Here is a 14,906-nt window from a genome sequence, read left to right on the forward strand (position 1 = left end):
ACTTAATAATGTTCAAATTATATTTAATATAAACAGTGATACAAAGTGCTAAAAACCACAACCTATTTTAGTCAGCATTAGCTCTAAAGAGGTTATGTCTCTTAGCCAGCCCTAACATCTACAGTACTGTCATGATTCCGTATTTAAAAAGACTCTTTACCTCAGTTACTATGGAGACATTTGTGACTAAGTCATCCAGCACTTGTTTCCATTGAAGGCTGTGAGCTTTTATTTCTTTAATGGATGTCTTGGTCACATTGAACTTGAAAACGCTTCTTGTGTTTCTGAAGTGCAACCCCCCCGACCCCCCACCTCCACCACCACCACCATCAGTCTTGCCGTAAAAACAGCCCGGAGCCAGGTAAAAGGCAGGAACAACAGATTGTTTAATGCACCTCAGCTGTGTTAACACCATCAGCTCTGCGGCAGCAACGGATCATTGGACTGGTCATAAAAACAAAACTAGCACAAACACTGGGAAGGGGGGCAGAAATGCAAACTTCAGGTGGTTGGGGGGGGGGCACGACATATTAGAAAAGAGAACTGGTAGCTGCATGATTTGTTTCTTCTCAGTATTACATGTGCTGTAGCATTTGTGTAATTACAAAAGAAAAAAATGACAGGACAAGATCGCAACGGTGCCCTGGGAATTCATACTTTTCTCTGAACTCGGATCGGTTGTCAGCAAGCCAAGATTTCACTGAGGATTATTTTACACCCTTTGCAGATTAGCCACATTAGCGTTAAGTCCGATGCCAGGAACAAAGTAAACGCAGTGGCCCGTAGGACAATATTATCTGGGTCATAACTTTCCCATCATTATGATGTTACACTTTGATGAGAGATTTACTGAGGATATAAACTGTTAACATCCTCAATTGTCCTCTTTCGGGGCCAAGAGGACACTTCCTATACTATTATAAAGAGAAACGCTGGCACGGCTTGCTGCTATTCTTTATGTGCTGCTCTACAATATGAAAGAGTGTTGTCTGTGCAAAGTGGAAGGAAACCGTCGCCGTCTTTGTACGTGGTTGTAAACTCACTGGTAATTTATGCGACATTGTAAAGCTGCACATTGTTATGTCGTCATGTTGTCAAGAGCGAAAGGTTTTTACTAAGCAGTGACTCTTCTGACCTTATCGAATCGTGGGCACGACTTCAGAGCAGGAATCAACATTTTCTATGGCAACAATACACAAAACCACGAGGGTGCATTGAAAAATGTGGGAACACAACTTACCCAGAAAGTAGGTTCATGTCACCAGAGGTTTGGCTTCTGTTAGCTGCTACAGGAGGACAGTCTGGAGAAGCGGTATCACTCATAACAGCATATTAGTCTTGATGTTGAACTAATGAACAATCTAAAATCACAAAAGTCAAACAGGATTTAAAATCTATTGAGAAAAATGACAGCAGTGAATATTTGTGTAGACTGTAGCCCACTTGGATTTGTAGGGGGATTATGCCATCAGGGGCAGCAGGACAGGTAACAGGAATACCCCATGAAGTCCAGACACTGGTGGGGAAGACAAATCCGGATATAAACAGTTGGAAGCTAACGTCTACACAATGTCCTGTAGGTTTTCTTCAGCAGCCCCTCTGTATATTTATAGAGACACATAACATGAAACATAGCGTGATTTGAAGCAGGAAGTGAGCGAGCACACCATGCGGGTGTTGCCCAAAACGGCGTGTTTATCAGTCCGGAGCATCGAACTGATTATATGATAGCAGTCTGGACTTTACAAACACTGTTGAGCCACCCAGTGTCAGGGAAGCCCACACAACCCAAACCCAAAACAAGCACAGAAGCCATGTTTTCATCTTCTTGGAGCAAGTCAAGAGGCTGCGTCTCCTGGGGTTGATCTGAGGCTTTGAGGATTTGATTTGCAGTTTGCTACTAACAACTCACCTTATACTTAATACTGAAGCTGGCCAATGTTGTGTTTTGACTGGACAAATGTAAGTTATCAGAAAATTTGCGGTCTGGATCTGGTTGACAACCAAAAGTGGTGGTAAATTTTCCTACTGGATTTCTGTTCCAATTGTAATAGCAGGGAGAAAAACATAACTGATTGCAGGGTGGAACTGGTACTGAGCCATTCTAACCCGACACAATGATGTCGTGACACACTCTGACCTATAATTGTGCGCAGCAGAGTGCTTAGGGGAAGTGATTGGCTGACTTACACAGGGTCCTGTGGCCTTAGAGGATGAGAGCAATTGAACGGGATCAGCAAATCACTGTCAGATGCCCATTGGCAGCACCACTCTACGCCTTAGCTTTTTTATTTTTCCCCCATCAGAGCATGTCAAAAGAAGAAATTATTGAAAAAAAAGCCCCATAACTCATGATGTTTTTATCCTTTGTATGACACTGCTAGTTTTTTCAAGGCTTGAATTGAAATGTTTCATTTCTCCTGCCAATCAGGGGGAGATAAAATAGCTGCTTTTACACATACATCACTGAGGAGCCAGACAGATCCATCCGTGAGGGGGAATTTGAGTGAGGTCCAGCCATTCCTAATCTGCCAGCACAGATTAGGTGAACCCCATTCAAACCGTAATGGCAGATCTCCTCAAATCACTGCCAAAACTCAGCAATTTAACCAGCTTTTAAAGATGCTCTAGAAAACAGTTCCTATTAGCCCGTCAAGCGCTTTCTGATGTCTTAATGCTGGTCAGCTCTCAGACCTGCAGCTGTGGTTGGTGGGGGGCAGGGGGAGGGCATAAATCCAGAATCAGCAGCTTTCACGCTTCCTTCTTTCTTATCTTCCCACACAGCCAGTTGAGAAAGCGTTTTCAGACACGGCCAAGCTTTCCTGGCATCATGCCCCCCCCCCTCCACTGAGAGACAAGTTTGTCCTCCCAGCTCCACCTCTGTGTGAAGCCCAACACAGCAGCAGCCGCGGCGGCGGCGGCAGCAGCAGTGGGGGTGGCAGCAGCAGCATTACCATCCAGCCGGCTGAGTGGTCAGAGCTGCTAATTACATCAGACGCTGCAGACAGCGACAGCTTTGGTTCCTTTCTTTGACAGGAAGAACACGGAGCACAGCTTTGGGACTGTGCATGATAGCAGAGTATGTGAGCAATACGCAAATATGTGACTCGTCCTCAAGCTACACCCACTGTGATGAGGTGGCACTTTCTAAACATATGGTGATTCAAAGCTTGTGTGTGAGGCTGTACCAGGGTGTGTGTGTGTGTGTGTTGGTGTCATCGAGTATGCATAACCATCACACACACCGGATAACCGGTATCTGAGTACTGGGTAACAAGAGGTACGGGAGAAAAGTCTGCAGGTAAACATGTCAAAATACAAAGATCATCCCGAAATCAACCAATCGCATGTCAGAAAAACACTGCGGGGGAGGATCACTGATATCCAGAGTACACATGCACCGATAAGCATGACACTGGATTAGAGAAGTCAGATCCCAGTGGGTCCAATATGTGGGATAAATTACATAATTCTACAGTAATTGTTTAATTTACAACAAGGAGAAGCCGTCTGGGACGTGCTGAAGCGGATTTTTGGCCGGTAAAATTCTGCTATTTCAGCCAACGTGTCCTTTCAACAACTACTTTGCTCATGTAAACATGACCCCTGTTAGACTAACAACTGCTGGAAACATTTTAAAGCAATCTCATTCCAGGAGGACCTCACGACCGGGCGCTGTGAGAAGCATGAGCGCAGAAAACTCGCAGCTCGGCGGAGATAAAGGGAGAAATTCAGTGGCGCGTTTCTTCAATCAGAGATAAATCACTGCTGCGTGGATCAGCGGGCTGGGAGAAGGAACCATGTGCTCCTGTCATCACAGGTTAAAAAGCAGCCCGTGACCTCTGCTAGGCATCATTTGTTTTGCTCCTGGAATTTCCTGTCATGATCTAGTCAGGCTTCCTGACGGGATCCTACTCATCTTTGAGCTCTCTTTACATTATTCCTTCAAGTGCTGGGATGAATTTTAGGAAACAGAATTCCAATAAAACAACACCGACAGAAGCAGAGTCTCTGTTTCCCATTATACACGGTCCCATTCTGCCCAGTTCGTGCAGAAACACCAAATTCATACATGAAATATAAATGATGAGACGATAGCGGGGAGAGCACATGGAACGGCAACATTCCGAATACAGTGTGATACAGTTCCGAGATCAATACAGTCAATCAAATGGTTGATCAATTTTTCATTTTCTCACATTTTTCCATCTTAAAAACATTCTGCTTATGTGACTTTACAACTGGCACATATGGTTTCCTTATTATTCTGAGCATAAAACAAGACCACCATTAAACCTCATGTTGCTAACGGCATCACATGTGTGATGCGGTTTTATTCCTTTCCAGTAAAGCCAGTGAATGTGCATGACTTTGCAGGAAAATGCTAACATCAGCAAATCCGGTGCTGATATCACACCAATGTAAGCATTTCTCACTAATACTCATCAATCGGCACTAAACCCATCCAAAATGCATCTGTGGCTGATGGACCATTGTCTCTGGTTCGGCAGCTATTTAACATAAATATATACACAGGCATGTGAGGTGTTACTACCCCCACAAGTGAAACCAGTAGACCTCAGAAATCAGATATTGCATAAATGCATTGGTGGCTACAGTTGCATTAGCAACCCTGTGAAAACACCAGCAACCAAACCTCAACTGTGATGATAATTTACAGTGGCTTTTGAATAATTTACACAAAAACACTCCAAACAAAACACAATCGATGTTAGTTTTCATCTTAAAACCAGTCTCTACTTAAAACTAGAGCAGCCAGGGCTGGTTTTCATTAGCTGCTGTCTACATTTTTCAAATAAATGTGCACCAAGCTATTCAGCTGGACACATTTACACTGAGAATAGATACTTTCAAAGCTCCTGTCAGAGTTGAATCCGACCCAAAGCAGGGGACAGTTCACATTGCTTGTCCGCTTTGAACACCTTTGTGGTGGCTGCTAAATAGAAGCTCACACTGCAGTGATGACTTCAGCTGCTGGCAGGTCTCCACCATCCTTTCACCAGGACTCCAGCCATATAACTCGGAAGGCAACAAAAGAGACCCCAGAACCAAGCTCTGGCCTCCTGTCAGCCTCTCCACAAAACCAGTTCAGCAGTCTGTGCTCAACCTGGAAATATGACAAGCTGTTATCTAAATAGGCTCGCTACCTTTACATGGACCAAATCAAGCATAGTTGGGATGTAAAGTTAGAGAGCTGCTGCTCCTGCTGTGGATTTTTATAAAAAAGAAAACAGGGTTGATTTGTTTGAACGTGTCTTTCATGGAAACACACAGCCAGTTTGTTTAAGTAGAGTGATTAATATTCATGTATGGTGCATCACTGTCATTATTGGTTATTTTTATTGGATTTTCCTTTCTTCCACAGGCAACAGCAATGTTTTTGGACTCTGTCAGCATTAAGCTAACAGCTCGTCATTGTAATGACGGGTGTGAGGTGTGAATGTGGGAACGCAAAACATTTTAAAGAGCATGGACGACACTTGGATGCCGTGTATCAACAGATTGCTGAAATATGTTTTGACAGTTAAAAGAAGTGAGAAGGAGAGAATTCCAAAGTCAGAGATGATAACTGCCTCTTTTCAACACCTGTTGAAAACAAGCACATGGAAATTGCTTTGTTGGATTTAAAGTGCTGTTTCCTGGATGTCTATGTGTTGTCTGTGTCCTTAAATATAAGGGTTATTTTCAAAATTCTGCATGCTTTGACGTCAAATTTGACACAGATTTGTCAAAACTGTTCAAGGTCATTCCTTCTTTGCCTAGAAATCTGAACTACTGGGACATTTGTTTACTAAAAATCACATCCCACAAATTCTCCATGTGGAAACTGAGGTTGTCATGGTTTCAGGTTGGAATTTAAGATGAAATAATTACTTAATATAGTGTTAATGGATATTCTATGCTCTAATTCAAATAAATGATGATCACATGTCCTACAGGGAAATGCTTTTAAAAATATAAACAAAACCTACCCAGAAAAAGTTAAGGGTTCTAAACTTGAATCACTCAGGCACGTTATTTCCAGGATCCAAATCCTTAATAGGTGATGTTTTCTTGTGAGATGAAAGAACATTTTTAGAGATGATCAAACCCCTCTCAGGTGTGTAAGCACGCTCAGATCACCATGAAGGGCAGAGGGAACAGCTATCATTGCTCTGTCCACAGCTCTCAGATAAATCACCCTGAACAAAAACAGTTCACTAGAACTTCTTCCGCACCAGATAAAAGCTCACCAGCGCTCACCCACATCTGGCTTTTGTCTTTGGTGAAAAGTGCATGATAAGTATTCATTTCTGGATTTATTTCATGATATCTGTCCACTCTGACTCTCACCAGACGGATGTAAACATGACAACCAGGTGGACACGCTCGTGGACTGAAGCTATGTGACCCACTCCTGAACCAGCATCTCCATGGGTGGAGTTCTTTTGAGGGCAAATAGAGACCTTTAGTTACAGAAATGGACCAAAAAGCCCAGAATGTCATTGATAGTTTCTGCACATGATGAAACATAAATATTCCCACGCATGCGAAGCACATCCCACTGAAACAAACACTGCTAAACCTCTGTGTATTATTGTTCCCATCTTTATGTTTCAGCCTACTGTAATATGTACCCAAATATATTTTCTCATAGAGGGAAGCATAAACAGATAAATTGGCGCTAAAAGGAGTGGGCTGGTTTGAATTTCCTCTGTTTCTAAAGTTAACGGAGGCTGGAACAGATCCACAAAAGTTCACAAGGATGTTGTGTGGCCATAATAAAGGAGGCCGTGTGGGTGTAATTATCAATTAACTGGGCTATTACTCTATCGTACTGAGTGAGGCTACACATGTGTGCTGCTACATATGCAGGAGTCTTTGATTACTGGGTATAAAAGCCTACATTCACAAGTCATTTCCTGCAAAAGATGCAATGCATCCATGTTTATTGTTCATAAAGTGTACAATAGCTAATTATTAGATGCTCATGTGGGAATAACTTAAAACATATATGATGTTAATATTGTGCTAAAGGCTACTATCAAAAGTGGGAACGAATATGAAGTCTGACATGTTGTGTTTAGTTGGCCAGTAAAATTGGTGGTTGCATTGGTCTGAATTTTGTATGGCTCCAGACATTTATCTTCATCTTCGGCATGGCTGCTGGCCCACGCCACCAGCTCCATGTTGCCTGTTTGATTAAATGCTCTTTTGGCCATGTTGTAAACTTCCTGTGTGGTTGCACCGCCAGGCCCCTGTTTCTCTACGCTGCTCCCAAAGGCCTTGCATGAACGCCATTATTATCCCCGCAAATTAGCCCAGTTAAGCCACCTCTGCTCCAGCTCACTCTTTCCTAACCCCATGTTTTTTTCCACCATGTCTGGACCCTGGACCAAAGTAGGGTAGAAACCAGTTGTCTCGCCCCACCGTCCCCTTCCACCTCTGTCCCGGCAGATCGTAACCCCTGTGAATATTAAACAGCGCAGACTGCAGGAATGCAGAGGTTAAATTGGCTGCAGATGTTCTCAAAGGGATTGGATTGTGAGGTGTTTTCTTCTGCAAGCTGAGCTGCAAAGTTTCGCAGGTCTGACATGTCCTCTGGTCAACCGCGGGGGCAAACCCAGCCGTGAAGAAGGGTTTGTGACCCTCAGAATTCAACCATGCATTTATTAGATTCTTCTGATGAAAGGTTTCTGGGGGCTGGTGAAACAAAGCACCTTTCTCAGGGTTTAAAATTAGAAAGTTTGAGAACACAAGATGGTTCTACGTCTAAAGATTCACTCGATGTCTTTATGCCTGTCCTTTACATGACATTGAGAGGGTTTATGTCAACCAGTTCAACCTGTTGCAATCATGTCACCATGCACACAGATTGCATTTTAATGTGTGTTTTACAAACAAGGGGGAAGGAACCTCTACGCTATCCCTGAATGGAAATTGTTGCTTACCTGCCGGCCACGTCAGTTTGAGAGGGAGCAGGCCCGAAATGTCTGTGTGTCTGGAGAAAGATGAATGACTGCTGTGCAAAGAAAATGATTTCGTAGTTTGTTCCAAAGTCGAAACCAGCCGTTCCTCCAGGCTATGACTGCCGACATAAACTGTGGCACATGTGATTTCTTACTCCCAACTCAAATTATGATAGTTTGGACTACTGGTGCTCTGGCTCCTTCTCCTCAGTGCCACAGGAAGAGGTGTTGGCTCTGTGAGCAGTCAATGAAATGAATATTTTCTTGTTTTTACAAAATAAAAAGGTTGTTAAGTGAATTAGTTTGAAAATGATGTTAAGAAATGTTTTGCTCTAGTTTGGTACTGCATAAAATTTTAATAATACTATAAACAATATACAGGAATAAATAACACATGTCTATATTTTCACTGTTCATAAAAAAAGTCACAAGAATTTGTGAGGAATAGTCGAACAGCATCAAGTTTTAGTGCGAAATCAGGATATTTTCTTACAGCTACATTTTTTTTAAATCCCAAACTAGAAAAGCATCTGTTCCTTTGTGCAATGCAAAGTCAGGGAGAAGAATATGGATTAGATGAAGCTTATCATGAGGACAGAATTCAAGGATGGTGCAGCGGAATTTGAGATCAGAACAAGCAGATAGTCACATCTCTAAATGGATATAATAAGTACAGAAGAATCAAAACCCAGCCTGTTTTCTCTCATCAGGCTCAGACTTTTATCTGCTTCCATCCAGTAGGTCCTGTGAAACTGATTAAAGGAGCCTTCTTTTCCTACTCAGGCTGAGCCTAACCTACTGTGAGGAGTTTGGGGAGATTAAAAAAGCAACTTTATCACCTCATCTCAAGGGCAGCCGCCAAGAAATAAAAGTATGTTGAGTTTCACATATCTGACGGATCAGCACGAAGCCTCTCGTGTTGGTTTGCAACCTGCTTTGGGACAGTCATAAGGGGGGTCTGGGGTAAACGCGGGGTCAATGCTGTCAACAGTCTCTCCGTCAGTTATACAGGCCAAGTGGGAGTGCAGATATGAGGAGGGCAGAAACTACAGCGATGACATGATGAGGGACCCCGAGGTTATACTGTCATAGCAGAGCCGTCTTCATCCAGCCCAGCGTGGCATGTAAACTCTGAGAGAGGCTGTGTGTGTGTTGATTTGTGTGTTTTCTCTCAGGGGTCTGTCTTCTGCGATGCTCCCACAGTGGAAGCCTGCCTTTGACCTCTATAAAAAGAGAGTGATGCCCACTTCCTGCTACCCTCAGGCATGCCAGTTCTGTCTCAGGGGAGAGGGGGCCCCATAATTTATTATTTGTTCCCCTCTTGTTAAGGAAATACTTTCTCAATAGCTCTTTCTCTGTATATTTTTACTATTCTTGTTTTCTTCCTTGATTCACCCCCATCCTATCTTATTTATTTGCTTTCCAAACACCGGTGTGGTTCATTATGGCCAACCTGCCACAAAAAGACTTTAAAAAATTACTTTTGTCTTGACTGTGGACAGTGTTTATTTGTCTGGGCGAACCTGAAGGGGAAAGAGTATTTCAGGGATACCTATGTGTAGGTGACAGCTGAGCTGAGGCATACAAGCTGACCCCCATCACCGCGACCTCAGGCCTTAATCAGATCCCCCTGCTGCAGATTGCAGATATGCGGACTGACACGTTGAGCTCAGATGTCGTCATTTATCGGCCGGGCCCTGCCACTCTTAATGTAAAGACATTCCTTCACCATGTGAAGTTAATGTGATGTTATGTCCACGGCATGCGCCGTGTGAAATGGGTTCTTTCAGCACGAGGAGCCCATCTCAGGGCAAACGTTACCCAGAGAGACCAAACCCTGATTTATTCCCAGCTGTGGCTTCTTTGTTTGTTGATTTTGGTCAGGTTCGTGCTGCCTTCCTCACACCCAACGCACAAACACACACACACAAATCATCAAGGAAAAAAGGAATGAAAAGGCCAAGTCACTGGCTGACCACTGATCCATGACTCAGCTTTGAAAACTCGGCTTTCAAATCAAATTGTCCGGCTTGAAGGGCCGACGGGGCCACAGTCGTGCCCCGGGCCGCCCGGTGTCACAGAGCAGCTTAGAGGGGTTAACGTGCATTTTTCTCAGTTGTCAAAGACGTGTGATGGGGGTAAAGGAAAACAGAGGCGTACAGAGGTCATCTGGCCCACAAATATAGACTCTTTGAAACTCATAAATGGTTTGAGGAAGAAGCTTAGAGATGGTTGAAATTACCAAACATCCAAATCCCCAGACGGGTTATCCTGATATTGTTGTCGTAGAAACAGGCTGAACATTTCAAAGCAAAATGTGTGATCTCAGTGTGTTAGAATTATAATTAGCGTGCAAACATCAGCAGGACGGGAATATATGATATATAGTTAAAATAGGACACGGAAGTAACTGATATGGAAATACACATATCAAATTCCCATATGAGGATTAATTTCTTCTATAGTGGTGCATTTTTTATTTTACATACAGGAAACGTTTGCATTTGCTCGCAAACACTTCTGGCGGTTCCTGGTTCGGTTTCTTGTATGTCATCTCGCTGTCACAGCTGCGTGAACACAAAAGTCCAACTATTTTCTCTGTTCTGAAGCACATCCACAAAGCCGGATGGATGATGAATTTCCTCAAAGTCTATATTTTACTATTCCGGTCTGTTTGATGCATTTCCTTGTTTTCTATACAGCCGTGCATTTCCCCCTGAAGGCACCGCTGAGGAGATAAAAGTGAGCAGGGCAACTTTTTAGAGTGGGAAAATTTTTTCCTTACAATGAAGACAAAGCCGTCCCCGTGAGAATCGGACGGCTGAGCAGTTCTTTAGTGTTTAATTCAGGAGATATATGGAGTGCTGGAGTAATGCAACAGCTCCCATCTGAGAAAACAGATGCTGGAGGGTCCTCCTAACATGCATATGTTTAACATTGGAACAATTAAACAAGTCATCCTGGTTAGTTAGGGCTGTGTCGAGATTAAAAAGCCCAGACATAATTACTAGCTGAGAACGTTCAAATCTCATGTTAAATGTCAAAACTTAAATGATTCCATACTGTAGTTCTACCGTGTGAGTAAAATCTAAAGGTTATATTTGCAGAGTAACCCCACTCAAATGTTTGATTCCATCTAATCCAAACCAAAAAATGGTTTATAGTGCACAGATTGAATATCATGTAGGAAATCAGGAGGGAAAAGTGCTGAAATAGCAACATTTGCAGTTGAAATAATGACTCAAGGAAGGAGCTGGGTGCTGCCCCCAAAAGAACTGAGGAGAAGTTTATGAGCCATTTGAAAAGCAAACAGCGCACAGCAAACTTGACTGTTGGCATCGTATATAAAGCCAACCTGACCGCACGACTGTAAAAGCAAAAGGAAGGGCGGGATGCTTTGGGTTACTAAAGAGAAAGCGTCAACACATCGGCAAACAGTGACGGGGTCAAGGGTTAAGAGCTGGTAATCAGACACAGTCTGAGTGATGCATGAGGTGCTGTGACATCACAACCCCCGCATGGTTTCTGCCCATGCGCCTGTGATTTACTGCATTTGTGTTTAACAAAGAGGGGACGAAACAGTTATGAAGCCTATCAGAGAGCTGCTGAAGATAAAACCCACTTAGGGAAACATCCCCTCCAGACGCTGGATGGATGGACCCTCATCACGCAGACCCATCTTCCCACTAAGCTCAATCCTGCTGGGAGTTCTGGGGGTCATCTGCCAGCGACCTGTTATCAATGGCCGCACTTAAGCCTCCTGATGGCATTCATTTGTAACGTTAAGATCACATCTGCTTAAAATCCTACAGCGATTTTAAAACTTCTGAGTGAGAACAGAATTTAATGCCAAACAAGCCGGAGTCAGCTCACAGGTTGGACGGCCTCATTTCATCAGATTCCACCAGACTTCTGGTGCAGAGAAGTACAAAAACACAGAATATCAGCTTCTTTATAGTCATCACAAACAAACCAGGTTCTGTGGTTAGGTGTTGTTGCCATGGCAATACATGACAGTAAAGTCTGCTCATTTATGGTTTTATATGACAGACATTCACTGACTCCAGTACCAAAATGTATTTAAAATGATGTGACGCCATGGAAGTAATAAATTATATGTAATAGAATTAATGTTTTTCTTTCTTCTGAGTTGCAGTTATCAAAGTTTAAAAGCTAAATGAGCAAGGAAAAATGTTAGGCAGGCAAATCACTGTTAGTATTGAGATTTCAATGAAAGAAAAACGTATAGAAACGCCGCTGATTGGGGTAATGAGAATGAGCCAAAACAGGAAATCAAAGACGAGGAAACTGAGCTCATTAACGTGCTGATTATAACAGCCCTTAGCTATGAGCTTAAGCACCATTGAACAAAACATTTCCACAGCTTAGCAACTTGTCTGGTTGTCATGGAAGGAGCCTGACCAAAACAAACAGCAGAATGAGACTGTAATGTAATACAGATCTCATTAGCAGGGAGCATCTGCCTAAACTGCCCTGAGACGCTTTCACAGGTGATAACACATCCAATAATGGCATCCTGAGGTCGTTAGAATCTGTTCTGCAGACAGTTGGTTAAGGCACAGAGCAAGTAAACAACCACCATTTTCATTTCTTATTCATGGATTAAATCATATTGACAAAACATTCTGTAAACGAGGAACACAAAAGAGCCTCTCTGTGGCCTGTTCTGCTGCAAGAGGAACTGGAAAACATCTCAAAACTTGCAGATTTATGTGTCGAGGGCGGACATGAGATGACTGGCATGGGGCTGAGCAAGCGGGGTCGGTGTGACACCTCTTTGGCCAGCCTGACGTGATATCAAAGGTCTGCAGTGGGGACCCGGTGGGCTCAAATGCTGTCACGCACGGCAACAGAGGAACTGGGAGGAAGTCTGCGACAGCCCGATGGGGTGGCTGAAGTGCGTCACTCCACATACCAGGATGGCAGGTGGTTAAAAAAGCACAGTAGGATGACAAGAAACGTCTTCAAGGACACAAGCAGGAAACTGCATCATATTCAGAGGCTGTTTCCTGTGCTCCCAGCAAACTGGTATGTTACACTTCTCTTAAAAGAACAGCTTAAAATGGAAAACATGGACATCGAGGCGGCAAGACGGTTGGCATAGTACTCTCGGTGGAATACTCCCAGTAACGAAAAACCCAGTTTAACCTGGTTTGGACCAGAGCATGAAATAATAAATAATAATAAATACATTTAAAATAAATTATTTTAATCCATATAAAAAGAATAAGTGACAAGCGACTGTTCACACACAACTTTCCAAAAGTTTAATCATGGAAGTTCATCACATCTCATGTTTTTCCTGGGTATATGTCATTATTTTTTTAGTTTAAGAGGAGGGAAAAAACTGTATAAATCATTCGCACATGTCCAAATATGCCATACTGGATGCTTATCAAATTGCCTTTTTTTAGGATATCAAGGCTGTCAAGAGCAAACAGAGCATCACTTTAACTTAAAATTGAATGAAATCACCATTGAACCAAGATGGACTTCATCCCAGAACTTCTCTCTCTGCTTAAATTACAAACGGCACCTCACTGAGCAACACGGGAGACGTCCCATTACCCCCCCCCCCCCCCCCACACACACACACCCCCACACCCCACCACAGCAGGGATGGGAACCAGCAAGACATGTCAGAGACTTCTCAGGGATTATAATTGCAATCAGAAACAACAGCGCTTGAATCTGCAACACAGACGTCTTGAACAGGAGAAGACAAACTAATCAGGGAAAGCGCCCGGCAATGTGTTTTTGTTGGAATGAAACGGTTCTCCGGGAGTTGTGTCTACCTATCGCCCCCCTCCCTCCAGAGCTTTGGTTAGAGCGTACTGTCAAAAAGTCTCTTTATCGTCTCTGGTGTAATTGCAGCGAACTGGGCAAGATGGAAATTTATGGAGCTCATTCCGGCAGCTACATAAAAGAAAATGAGGGACATAAAGGTATATTTAGCCAGAGCCGGAGCTCTGTTAATGGCAGCTCATCATTAGAAAATGAGTCAGCACATAATTGACCATTATGGACATATTGTATCTTTGGTTCAAAGTTATGGCCGTAAAGTCAATTAAAAAATGAAAGTCAAGTGGCAGCAGAACAAATTATCTGTCCAACACTCATATTACCTTGTGTTTAATACACTAGTGTCCAGACCTGATTTGACCATCTTCTTATCAAACAGTGTCTGTGGGCTTCATGCTGCTCCTTCTTCTGTGTCCATCATTTGGCCTCCCGCAGCTTCATTTCATCTATAGCGCACTGCATAACATGTGGACGGTGCATTTAAAGGCTGGTTGGATCGGTCCGGACCAGTCGTTCATCATTGCATTCATGCAGTTCTGACCTCCAGCTCAGAGATCTCCTCCATGTGCAGGTTCCCTCAGCTCAACCTTGTCCTCCAGCTCCTGGTTTGATTTTGCCAACAAAGCGAGTTCCTTTTGGAGCTCTGAAACCTGCAGAAATACAATCAGCAAGCAGCTGCGGTTGTTTATTTTAAACTTACAATGCGAAGATGCAACAAAGATACTGTTTCCAGTTGATTTTGGAAATCCCAGAGGACAAAACAGCCAGAGGTGCATTTCTAGCTACGTGGCCTTCGATGATGGCTGCTACCACAGGAAATGTAACAAATCTCCCTCCTAATCTTCTCTACTCCCCCTTTATAGGATATTAAAGCACCACATTACACAGTTAAGTTGTCTAAATATGAATATTAAGTAGCAGAAATACAGCCTTTGGACAGTTGCTGCTTTAAATCCTATAATTGTGTTATTAACATCCATAAACATTTAGCAAATGCTGAAGGATAAATCGTCATCAGCAGTCTCTCTGCATCTTCCAGCTGGACAGTGTCAAGTCCCATTCTGGACAGAGTAGTTGGCGGCCCAGTTCCTCTTCCACAAGAAGATTACAGTC

The sequence above is a fragment of the Takifugu rubripes genome, chromosome 14, assembly GCF_901000725.2.
Source record: "Takifugu rubripes chromosome 14, fTakRub1.2, whole genome shotgun sequence".
In the NCBI taxonomy this organism is placed as follows: Eukaryota; Metazoa; Chordata; class Actinopteri; order Tetraodontiformes; family Tetraodontidae; genus Takifugu; species Takifugu rubripes.